This window comes from Nothobranchius furzeri, chromosome 10 (assembly GCF_043380555.1).
Source record: "Nothobranchius furzeri strain GRZ-AD chromosome 10, NfurGRZ-RIMD1, whole genome shotgun sequence".
NCBI lineage: Eukaryota > Metazoa > Chordata > Actinopteri > Cyprinodontiformes > Nothobranchiidae > Nothobranchius > Nothobranchius furzeri.
The window spans coordinates 3,140,872-3,153,809 of record NC_091750.1 but is presented as its reverse complement, the minus strand read 5'-3'; positions in this window follow the sequence as shown (position 1 = coordinate 3,153,809).

The window sequence follows — 12,938 nt, the reverse complement described above, 5'->3', positions numbered from 1 at the left end:
GTAAGTGATCTGAATGTTTCATGATTATCGCACATTCCTATAGGGGTCAAACCATGTCCCAAAGGTCACCGGGCCTGGTGTCACTTTAAAGAAGTAGTCCAGTTACACCTTAGTGGGCTTATAACTTGGCCTCTGAATGTCCTAGAGAGATCAGGTTTGTTTTAATGTACTCCAATCAACAGCCCCTACAACCACAAAAAGGAATGGAGTCATTAGCACTTATGGTTTGTAAATGGCACCCAGAATTATGTTGCACGAAGCACAATTTCACATCATTCTGGGTCCATTTGTGTGAAAACAAGGTCCAATCAGGCTGAAACGTTACAAGAAGGTAGAATCTATTGAGTTGTAAGTGATCTGAACGTTTCATGATGGTCGCACATTCCTATAGGGGGTCAAACCATGTCCCAAAGGTCACCGGGCCTGGTGTCACCTTAAAGAAGTAGTCCAGTTACACATTTGTGGGCTTATAACTTGGCTTCTGAATATCCTAGAGAGGTCAGGTTTGTTTTAGAGTACTCCAATTAACAGCCCCCATTACCCCAAAAAGGAATGGAGTCATTAGCACTTTTGGTTTTTAAATGGCACCCAGAATTATGTTGCACGAAGCACAATTTCACATCATTCTGGGTTCATTTGTGTGAAAACAAGGTCCAATCAGGCAGAAACGTTACAGGAAGGTAGAATCTATTTAGTTGTAAGTGATCTGAACGTTTCATGATGATAGCACTTTCCTAAGGGGGTCAAACCATGTCCCAAAGGTCACCGTATCTGGTGTCAATTCAAAGAAGTAGTCCAGTTACACATTTGTGGGCTTATAACTTGGCTTCTGAATGTCCTAGAGAGATCAGGTTTGTTTTAGTGTACTCCAATCAACAGCCCCTACAACCACAAAAAGGAATGGAGTCATTAGCACTTATGGTTTTTAAATTGCACCCAGAATTATGTTGCACGAAGCACAATTTCACATCATTCTGGGTTCATTTGTGTGAAAACAAGGTCCAATCAGGCTGAAACGATACAAGAAGGTAGAATCTATTGAGTTGTAAGTGATCTGAACATTTCATGATGATCGCACATTCCTATAGGGGGTCAAACCATGTCCCAAAGGTTACCGGGCCTGGTGTCACTTTAAAGAAGTAGTCCAGTTACACCTTTGTGGGCTTATAACTTGGCTTCTGAATGTCCTAGAGAGATCAGGTTTGTTTTAATGTACTCCAATAAACAGCCCCTACAATATAAAACGGAATGGAGTCATTAGCACTTATGGTTTGTAAATGGCACCCAGAATTATGTTGCACGAAGCACAATTTCACATCATTCTGGGTCCATTTGTGTGAAAACAAGGTCCAATCAGGCTGAAACGTTACAAGAAGGTAGAATCTATTGAGTTGTAAGTGATCTGAACGTTTCATGATGATCGCACATTCCTATATGGGGTCAAACCAGGTCCCAAAGGTCACCGGGCCTGGTGTCACTTTAAAGAAGTAGTCCAGTTACACATTTGTGGGCTTATAACTTGGCTTCTGAATGTCCTAGAGAGGTCAGGTTTGTTTTAGTGTACTCCAATCAACAGCCCCTACCACCACAAAAAGGAATGGAGTCATTAGCACTTATGGTTTGTAAATGGCACCCAGAATTATTTTGCACAATGCACAATTTCACATCATTCTGGGTCCATTTGTGTGAAAACAAGGTCCAATCAGGCTGAAACGTTACAAGAAGGTAGAATCTATTGAGTTGTAAGTGACCTGAATGTTTCATGATGATCGAACATTCCTATAAGGGGTCAAACCATGTCCCAAAGGTCACCGGATCTGGTGTCAATTTAAAGAAGTAGTCCAGTTACACATTTGTGGGCTTATAACGTGGCTTCTGAATGTCCTAGAGAGATCAAGTTTGTTTTAGTGTACTCCAATCAACAGCCCCTACAACCACAAAAAGGAATGGAGTCATTAGCACTTATGGTTTTTAAATGGCACCCAGAATTATGTTGCACGAAGCACAATTTCACATCATTCTGGGTTCATTTGTGTGAAAACAAGGTCCAATCAGGCTGAAACGTTACAGGAAGGTAGAATCTATTGAGTTGTAAGTGATCTGAACGTTTCACGATGATAGCACTTTCCTAAGGGGGTCAAACCATGTCCCAAAGGTCACCGGATCTGGTGTCAATTTAAAGAAGTACTCCAGTTACACATTTGTGGGTTTATAACTTGGCTTCTGAATGTCCTAGAGAGATCAGGTTTGTTTTAGTGTACTCCAATCAACAGCCCCTACAACCACAAAAAGGAATGGAGTCATTAGCACTTATGGTTTTTAAATGGCACCCAGAATTATGTTGCCCGAAGCACAATTTCACATCATTCTGGGTTCATTTGTGTGAAAACAAGGTCCAATCAGGCTGAGACGTTACAGGAAGGTAGAATCTATTGAGTTGTAAGTGATCTGAACGTTTCATGATGATAGCACTTTCCTAAGGGGGTCAAACCATGTCCCAAAGGTCACCGGATCTGGTGTCAATTTAAAGAAGTAGTCCATTTACACCTTTGTGGGCTTATAACTTGGCTTCTGAATATCCTAGAGAGGTCAGGTTTGTTTTAGAGTACTCCAATTAACAGCCCCCATTACCACAAAAAGGAATGAGTCATTAGCACTTATGGTTTTTAAATGGCACCCAGAATTATGTTGCACGAAGCACAATTTCACATTATTCTGGGTTCATTTGTGTGAAAACAAGGTCCAATCAGGCTGAAACGTTACAAGAAGGTAGAATCTATTGAGTTGGAAGTGATCTGAACGTTTCATGATGATCGCACATTCCTATAGGGGGTCAAACCATGTCCCAAAGGTCACCGGGCCTGGTGTCACTTTAAAGAAGTAGTCCAGTTACACCTTTGTGGGCTTATAACTTGGCTTCTGAATGTCCTAGAGAGATCAGGTTTGTTTTAATGTACTCCAATAAACAGCCCCTACAACAAAAAACGGAATGGAGTCATTAGCACTTATGGTTTGTAAATGGCACCCAGAATTATGTTGCACGAAGCACAATTTCACATCATTCTGGGTCCATTTGTGTGAAAACAAGGTCCAATCAGGCTGAAACGTTACAAGAAGGTAGAATCTATTGAGTTGTAAGTGATCTGAACGTTTCATGATGATCGCACATTCCTATAGGGGGTAAAACCATGTCCCAAAGGTCACCAGGCCTGGTGTCACTTTAAAGAAGTAGTCCAGTTACACATTTGTGGGCTTATAACTTGGCTTCTGAATGTCCTAGAGAGATCAGGTTTGTTTTAGTGTACTCCAATCAACGGCATCTACAACCACAAAAAGGAATGGAGTCATTAGCACTTATGGTTTGTAAATGGCACCCAGATTTAGGTTGCACGAAGCACAATTTCACATCATTCTGGGTCCATTTGTGTGAAGACAAGGTCCAATCAGCCTGAAACGTTACAAGAAGGCAGAATCTATTGAGTTGTAAGTGATCTGAACGTTTAATGATGATCGCACATTCCCATAGGGGGTCAAACCATGTCCCAAAGGTCACCGGGCCTGGTGTCACTTTAAATAAGTAGTCCAGTTACACATTTGTGGGCTTATAACTTGGCTTCTGAATATCCTAGAGAGGTCAGGTTTGTTTTAGAGTACTCCAATTAACAGCCCCCATTACCCCAAAAAGGAATGGAGTCATTAGCACTTATGGTTTTTAAATGGCACCCAGAATTATGTTGCACGAAGCACAATTTCACACCATTCTGGGTTCATTTGTGTGAAAACAAGGTCCAATCAGGCTGAAACGTTACAAGAAGGTAGAATCTATTGAGTTGTAAGTGATCTGAACGTTTCATGATGATCGCACATTCCTATAGGGGGTCAAACCATGTCCCAAAGGTCACCGGGCCTGGTGTCATTTTAAAGAAGTAGTCCAGTTACACTTTTGTGGGCTTATAACTTGGCTTCTGAATGTCCTAGAGAGATCAGGTTTGTTTTAATGTACTCCAATAAACAGCCCCTACAACCACAAATAGGAATGGAGTCATTAGCACTTATGGTTTGTAAATGGCACCCAGAATTATGTTGCACGAAGCACAATTTCACATCATTCTGGGTCCATTTGTGTGAAAACAAGGTCCAATCAGGCAGAAACGTTACAAGAAGGTAGAATCTATTGAGTTGTAAGTGATCTGAACGTTTTATGATGGTCGCACATTCTTATAGGGGGTAAAACCATGTCCCAAAGGTCACCAGGCCTGGTGTCACTTTAAAGAAAAAGTCCAGTTACACCTTTGTGGGCTTATAACTTGGCTTCTGAATGTCTTAGAGAGATCAGGTTTGTTTTAGTGTACTCCAATCAACAGCCCCTACAACCACAAAAAGGAATGGAGTCATTAGCACTTATGGTTTGTAAATGGCACCCAGAATTATGTTGCACAAAGCACAATTTCACATCATTCTGGGTCCATTTGTGTGAAAACAAGGTCCAATCAGGCTGAAACGTTACAAGAAGGTAGAATCTATTGAGTTGTAAGTGATCTGAACGTTTCATGATGATCGCACATTCCTATAGGGGGTCAGACCATGTCCCAAAGGTCACCGGGCCAGGTGTCACTTTAAAGAAGTAGTCCAGCTACACCTTTGTGGGCTCATAACTTGGCTTCTGAATGTCCTAGAGAGATCAGGTTTGTTTTAATGTACTACAATCAACAGCCCCTACAACCACAAAAAGGAATGGAGTCATTAGCACTTATGGTTTGTAAATGGCACCCAGAATTATGTTGCACGAAGCACACTTTTACATCATTCTGGGTCCATTTGTGTGAAAACAAGGTCCAATCAGGCTGAAACGTTACAGGAAGGTAGAATCTATTGAGTTGTAAGTGATCTGAATGTTTCATGATGATTGCACATTCCTATAGGGGGTCAAACCATGTCCCAAAGGTCACCGGATCTGGTGTCAATTTAAAGAAGTAGTCCAGTTACACATTTGTGGGCTTATAACGCGGCTTCTGAATGTCCTAGAGAGATCAGGTTTGTTTTAGTGTACTCCAATCAACAGCCCCTAGAACCACAAAAAGGAATGGAGTCATTAGCACTTATGGTTTTTAAATGGCACCCAGAATTATGTTGCACGAAGCACAATTTCACATCATTCTGGGTTCATTTGTGTGAAAACAAGGTCCAGTCAGGCTGAAACGTTACAGGAAGGTAGAATCTATTGAGTTGTAAGTGATCTGAACGTTTCACGATGATAGCACTTTCCTAAGGGGGTCAAACCATGTCCCAAAGGTCACCGGATCTGGTGTCAATTTAAAGAAGTAGTCCAGTTACACATTTGTGGGCTTATAACTTGGCTTCTGAATGTCCTAGAGAGATCAGATTTGTTTTAATGTACTTCAATCAACAGCCCCTACAACCACAAAAAGGAATGGAGTCATTAGCACTTATGGTTTGTAAATGGCACCCAGAATTATGTTGCACGAAGCACAATTTCACATCATTCTGGGTCCATTTGTGTGAAAACACGGTCCAATCAGGCTGAAACGTTACAAGAAGGTAGAATCTATTGAGTTGTAAGTTATCTAAACGTTTCATGATGATCGCACATTCCTATAGGGGGTAAAACCATGTCCCAAAGGTCACCAGGCCTGGTGTCACTTTAAAGAAGTAGTCCAGTTACACATTTGTGGGCTTATAACTTGGCTTCTGAATGTCCTAGAGAGATCAGGTTTGTTTTAGTGTACTCCAGTCAACAGCCCCTACAACCACAAAAAGGAATGGAGTCACTAGCACTTATGGTTTGTAAATGGCACCCAGAATTATGTTGCACGAAGCACAATTTCACATCATTCTGGGTCCATTTGTGTGAAAACAAGGTCCAATCAGGCTGAAACGTTACAAGAAGGTAGAATCTATTGAGTTGTAAGTGATCTGAACGTTTCATGATGATCGCACATTCCTATAGGGGGTCAAACCATGTCCCAAAGGTCACCGGGCCAGGTGTCACTTTAAAGAAGTAGTCCAGCTACACCTTTGAGGGCTTATAACTTGGCTTCTGAATGTCCTAGAGAGATCAGGTTTGTTTTAATGTACTCCAATCAACAGCCCCTACAACCACAAAAAGGAATGGAGTCATTAGCACTTATGGTTTGTAAATGGCACCCAGAATTATGTTGCACGAAGCACAATTTTACATCATTCTGGGTCCATTAGTGTGAAAACAAGGTCCAATCAGGCTGAAACGTTACAGGAAGGTAGAATCTATTGAGTTGTAAGTGATCTGAACGTTTAATGATGATCGCACATTCCTATAGGGGGTCAAACCATGTCCCAAAGGTCACCGGGCCTGGTGTCACTTTAAAGAAGTATTCCAGTTACACATTTGTGGGCTTATAACTTGGCTTCTGAATATCCTAGAGAGGTCAGGTTTGATTTAGAGTACTCCAATCAACAGCCCCCATTACCCCAAAAAGGAATGGAGTCATTAGCACTTATGGTTTTTAAATGGCACCCAGAATTATGTTGCACGAAGCACAATTTCACATCATTTTGGGTTCATTTGTGTGAAAACAAGGTCCAATCAGGCAGAAATGTTACAGGAAGGTAGAATCTATTGAGTTGTAAGTGATCTGAATGTTTCATGATGATAGCACTTTCCTAAGGGGGTCAAACCATGTCCAGAAGGTCACCGGATCTGGTGTCAATTTAAAGAAGTAGTCCAGTTACACATTTGTGGGCTTATAACTTGGCTTCTGAATGTCCTAGAGAGATCAGGTTTGTTTTAGTGTACTCCAATCAACAGCCCCTACAACCACAAAAAGGAATGGAGTCATTAGCACTTATGGTTTTTAAATGGCACCCAGAATTATGTTGCACGAAGTACAATTTCACACAATTCTGGGTTCATTTGTGTGAAAACAAGGTCCAATCAGGCTGAAACGTTACAAGAAGGTAGAATCTATTGAGTTGTAAGTGATCTGAACGTTTCATGATGATCGCACATTCCTATAGGGGGTCAAACCATGTCCCAAAGGTCACCGGGCCTGGTGTCACTTTAAAGAAGTAGTCCAGTTACACCTTTGTGGGCTTATAACTTGGCTTCTGAATGTCCTAGAGAGATCAGGTTTGTTTTAATGTACTCCAATCAACAGCCGATACAACCACAAAAAGGAATGGAGTCATTAGCACTTATGGTTTGTAAATGGCACCCAGAATTATGTTGCACGAAGCACAATTTCACATCATTCTGAGTCATTTGTGTGAAAACAAGGTCCAATCAGGCAGAAACGTTACAAGAAGGTAGAATCTATTGAGTTGTAAGTGATCTGAACGTTTCATGATGATCGCACATTCCTATAGGGGGTAAAACCATGTCCCAAAGGTCACCAGGCCTGGTGTCACTTTAAAGAAGTAATCCAGTTACACATTTGTGGGCTTATAACTTGGCTTCTGAATGTCCTAGAGAGATCAGGTTTGTTTTAGTGTACTCAAATCAAAAGCCCCTACAACCACAAAAAGGAATGGAGTCATTAGCACTTATGGTTTGTAAATGGCACCCAGAATTATGTTGCACGAAGCACAATTTCACATCATTCTGGGTCCATGTGTGTGAAAACAAGGTCCAATCAGGCTGAAACGTTACAAGAAGGTAGAATCTATTGAGTTGTAAGTGATCTGACCGTTTCATGATGATCGCACATTCCTATAGGGGGTCAAACTATGTCCCAAAGGTCACCGGGCCTGGTGTCACTTTAAAGAAGTAGTCCAGTTACACCTTTGTGGGCTTATAACTTGGCTTCTGAATGTCCTAGAGAGATCAGGTTTGTTTTAATGTACTCCAATCAACAGCCGATACAACCACAAAAAGGAATTGAGTCATTAGCACTTATGGTTTGTAAATGGCACCCAGAATTATGTTGCACGAAGCACAATTTCACATCATTCTGGGTCCATTTGTGTGAAATCAAGGTCCAATCAGGCAGAAACGTTACAAGAAGGTAGAATCTATTGAGTTGTAAGTGATCTGAACGTTTCATGATGATCGCACATTCCTATAGGGGGTAAAACCATGTCCCAAATGTCACCAGGCCTGGTGTCACTTTAAAGAAGTAATCCAGTTACACATTTGTGGGCTTATAACGTTGCTTCTGAATGTCCTAGAGAGATCAGGTTTGTTTTAGTGTACTCCAATCAACAGCCCCTACAACCACAAAAAGGAATGGAGTCATTAGCACTTATGGTTTGTAAATGGCACCCAGAATTATGTTGCACGAAGCACAATTTCACATCATTCTGGGTCCATGTGTGTGAAAACAAGGTCCAATCAGGCTGAAACGTTACAAGAAGGTAGAATCTATTGAGTTGTAAGTGATCTGAACGTTTCATGATGATCGCACATTCCTATAGGGGGTCAAACCATGTCCCAAAGGTCACCGGGCCAGGTGTCACTTTAAAGAAGTAGTCCAGCTACACCTTTGTGGGCTTATAACTTGGCTTCTGAATGTCCTAGAGAGATCAGGTTTGTTTTAATGTACTCCAATCAACAGCCCCTACAACCACAAAAAGGAATGGAGTCATTAGGACTTATGGTTTGTAAATGGCACCCAGAATTATTTTGCACGAAGCACAATTTCACATCATTCTGGGTCCATTTGTGTGAAAACAAGGTCCAATCAGGTTGAAACATTACAAGAAGGTAGAATCTATTGAGTTGTAAGTGATCTGAACGTTTCATGATGATCGCACATTCCTATAGGGGGTCAAACCATGTCCCAAAGGTCACCGGATCTGGTGTCAATTTAAAGAAGTAGTCCAGTTACACATATGTGGGCTCATAACTTGGCTTCTGAATGTCCTAGAGAGATCAGGTTTGTTTTAGTGTACTCCAATCAACAGCCCCTACAACCACAAAAAGGAATGGAGTCATTAGCACTTATGGTTTTTAAATGGCACCCAGAATTATGTTGCACGAAGCACAATTTCACATCATTCTGGGTTCATTTGTGTGAAAACAAGGTCCAGTCAGGCTGAAACGTTACAGGAAGGTAGAATCTATTGAGTTGTAAGTGATCTGACCGTTTCACGATGATAGCACTTTCCTAAGGGGGTCAAACCATGTCCCAAAGGTCACCGGATCTGGTGTCAATTTAAAGAAGTAGTCCAGTTACACATTTGTGGGCTTATAACTTGGCTTCTGAATGTCCTAGAGAGATCAGGTTTGTTTTAGTGTACTCCAATCAACAGCCCCTACAACCACAAAAAGGAATGGAGTCATTAGCACTTAGGGTTTTTAAATGGCACCCAGAATTATGTTGCACGAAGCTTAATTTCACATAATTCTGGGTTCATTTGTGTGAAAACAAGGTCCAATCAGGCTTAAACGTTACAAGAAGGTAGAATCTATTGAGTTGTAAGTGATCTGAACGTTTCATGATGATCGCACATTCCTATAGGGGGTCAAACCATGTCCCAAAGGTCACCGGATCTGGTGTCAATTTAAAGAAGTAGTCCAGTTACACATTTGTGGGCTTATAACTTGGCTTCTGAATGTCCTAGAGAGATCAGGTTTGTTTTAGTGTACTCCAATCAACAGCCCCTACAACCACAAAAAGGAATGGAGTCATTAGCACTTATGGTTTTTAAATGGCACCCAGAATTATGTTGCACGAAGCACAATTTCACATCATTCTGGGTCCATTTGTGTGAAAACAAGGTCCAATCAGGCTGAAACGTTACAGGAAGGTAGAATCTATTGAGTTGTAAGTGATCTGACCGTTTCACGATGATAGCACTTTCCTAAGGGGGTCAAAACATGTCCCAAAGGTCACCGGGCCTGGTGTCACTTTAAAGAGGTAGTCCAGTTACACCTTTGTGGGCTTATAACTTGGCTTCTGAATATCCTAGCGAGGTCAGGTTTGTTTTAGAGTACTCCAATTAACAGCCCCCATTACCACAAAAAGGAATGTACTCATTAGCACTTATGGTTTTTAAATGGCACCCAGAATTATGTTGCACGATGCACAATTTCAAATCATTCTGGGTTCATTTGTGTGAAAACAAGGTCCAATCAGGCTGAAACGTTACAAGAAGGTAGAATCTATTGACTTCTAAGTGATCTGAACGTTTCATGATGATCGCACATTCCTATAGGGGGTCAAACCATGTCCCAAAGGTCACCGGGCCTGGTGTAACTTTAAAGAAGTAGTCCAGTTACACCTTTGTGGGGTTATAACTTGGCCTCTGAATGTCCTAGAGAGATCAGGTTTGTTTTAATGTACTCCAATCAACAGCCCCTACAACCACAAAAAGGAATGGAGTCATTAGCACTTATGGTTTGTAAATGGCACCCAGAATTATGTTGCACGAAGCACAATTTCACATCATTCTGGGTTCATTTGTGTGAAAACAAGGTCCAATCAGGCAGAAACGTTACAGGAAGGTAGAATCTATTGAGTTGTAAGTGATCTGAACGTTTCATGATGATAGCACTTTCTTTAGGGGGTCAAACCATGTCCCAAATGTCACCGGATCCGGTGTCAATTTAAAGAAGTAGTCCAGTTACACATTTGTGGGCTTATAACTTGGCTTCTGAATGTCCTAGAGAGATCAGGTTTGTTTTAGTGTACTCCAATCAACAGCCCCTACAACCACAAAAAGGAATGGAGTCATTAGCACTTATGGTTTTTAAATGGCACCCAGAATTATGTTGCACGAAGCACAATTTCACATCATTCTGGGTTCATTTGTGTGAAAACAAGGTCCAATCAGGCTGAAACGTTACAAGAAGGTAGAATCTATTGAGTTGTAAGTGATCTGAACGTTTAATGATGATCGCACATTCCTATAGGGGGTAAAACCATGTCCCAAAGGTCACCAGGCCTGGTGTCACTTTAAAGAAGTAGTCCAGTTACACATTTGTGGGCTTATAACTTGGCTTCTGAATGGCCTAAAGAGATCAGGTTTGTTTTAGTGTACTCCAATCAACAGCCCCTACAACCACAAAAAGGAATGGAGTCATTAGCACTTATGGTTTGTAAATGGCACCCAGAATTATGTTGCACGAAGCACAATTTTACATCATTCTGGGTCCATTTGTGTGAAAACAAGGTCCAATCAGGCTGAAACGTTACAGGAAGGTAGAATCTATTGAGTTGTAAGTGATCTGAACGTTTCATGATGATCGCACATTCCTATAGGGGGTAAAACCATGTCCCAAAGGTCACCGGGCCTGGTGTCACTTTAAAGAAGTAGTCCAGTTACACATTTGTGGGCTTATAACTTGGCTTCTGAATGTCCTAGAGAGGTCAGGTTTGTTTTAGTGTACTCCAATCAACAGCCACTACAACCACAAAAAGGAATGGAGTCATTAGGACTTACGGTTTGTAAATGGCACCCAGAATTATTTTGCACGAAGCACAATTTCACATCATTCTGGGTCCATTTGTGTGAAAACAAGGTCCAATCAGGTTGAAACGTTACAAGAAGGTAGAATCTATTGAGTTGTAAGTGATCTGAACGTTTCATGATGATCGCACATTTCTATAGGGGGTCAAACCATGTCCCAAAGGTCACCGGATCTGGTGTCAATTTAAAGAAGTAGTCCAGTTACACATATGTGGGCTCATAACTTGGCTTCTGAATGTCCTAGAGAGATCAGGTTTGTTTTAGTGTACTCCAATCAACAGCCCCTACAACCACAAAAAGGAATGGAGTCATTAGCACTTATGGTTTTTAAATGGCACCCAGAATTATGTTGCACGAAGCACAATTTCACATCATTCTGGGTTCATTTGTGTGAAAACAAGGTCCAGTCAGGCTGAAACGTTACAGGAAGGTAGAATCTATTGAGTTGTAAGTGATCTGACCGTTTCACGATGATAGCACTTTCCTAAGGGGGTCAAACCATGTCCCAAAGGTCACCGGATCTGGTGTCAATTTAAAGAAGTAGTCCAGTTACACATTTGTGGGCTTATAACTTGGCTTCTGAATGTCCTAGAGAGATCAGGTTTGTTTTAGTGTACTCCAATCAACAGCCCCTACAACCACAAAAAGGAATGGAGTCATTAGCACTTAGGGTTTTTAAATGGCACCCAGAATTATGTTGCACGAAGCTTAATTTCACATAATTCTGGGTTCATTTGTGTGAAAACAAGGTCCAATCAGGCTTAAACGTTACAAGAAGGTAGAATCTATTGAGTTGTAAGTGATCTGAACGTTTCATGATGATCGCACATTCCTATAGGGGGTCAAACCATGTCCCAAAGGTCACCGGATCTGGTGTCAATTTAAAGAAGTAGTCCAGTTACACATTTGTGGGCTTATAACTTGGCTTCTGAATGTCCTAGAGAGATCAGGTTTGTTTTAGTGTACTCCAATCAACAGCCCCTACAACCACAAAAAGGAATGGAGTCATTAGCACTTATGGTTTTTAAATGGCACCCAGAATTATGTTGCACGAAGCACAATTTCACATCATTCTGGGTCCATTTGTGTGAAAACAAGGTCCAATCAGGCTGAAACGTTACAGGAAGGTAGAATCTATTGAGTTGTAAGTGATCTGACCGTTTCACGATGATAGCACTTTCCTAAGGGGGTCAAACCATGTCCCAAAGGTCACCGGGCCTGGTGTCACTTTAAAGAGGTAGTCCAGTTACACCTTTGTGGGCTTATAACTTGGCTTCTGAATATCCTAGCGAGGTCAGGTTTGTTTTAGAGTACTCCAATTAACAGCCCCCATTACCACAAAAAGGAATGTACTCATTAGCACTTATGGTTTTTAAATGGCACCCAGAATTATGTTGCACGATGCACAATTTCAAATCATTCTGGGTTCATTTGTGTGAAAACAAGGTCCAATCAGGCTGAAACGTTACAAGAAGGTAGAATCTATTGACTTCTAAGTGATCTGAACGTTTCATGATGATCGCACATTCCTA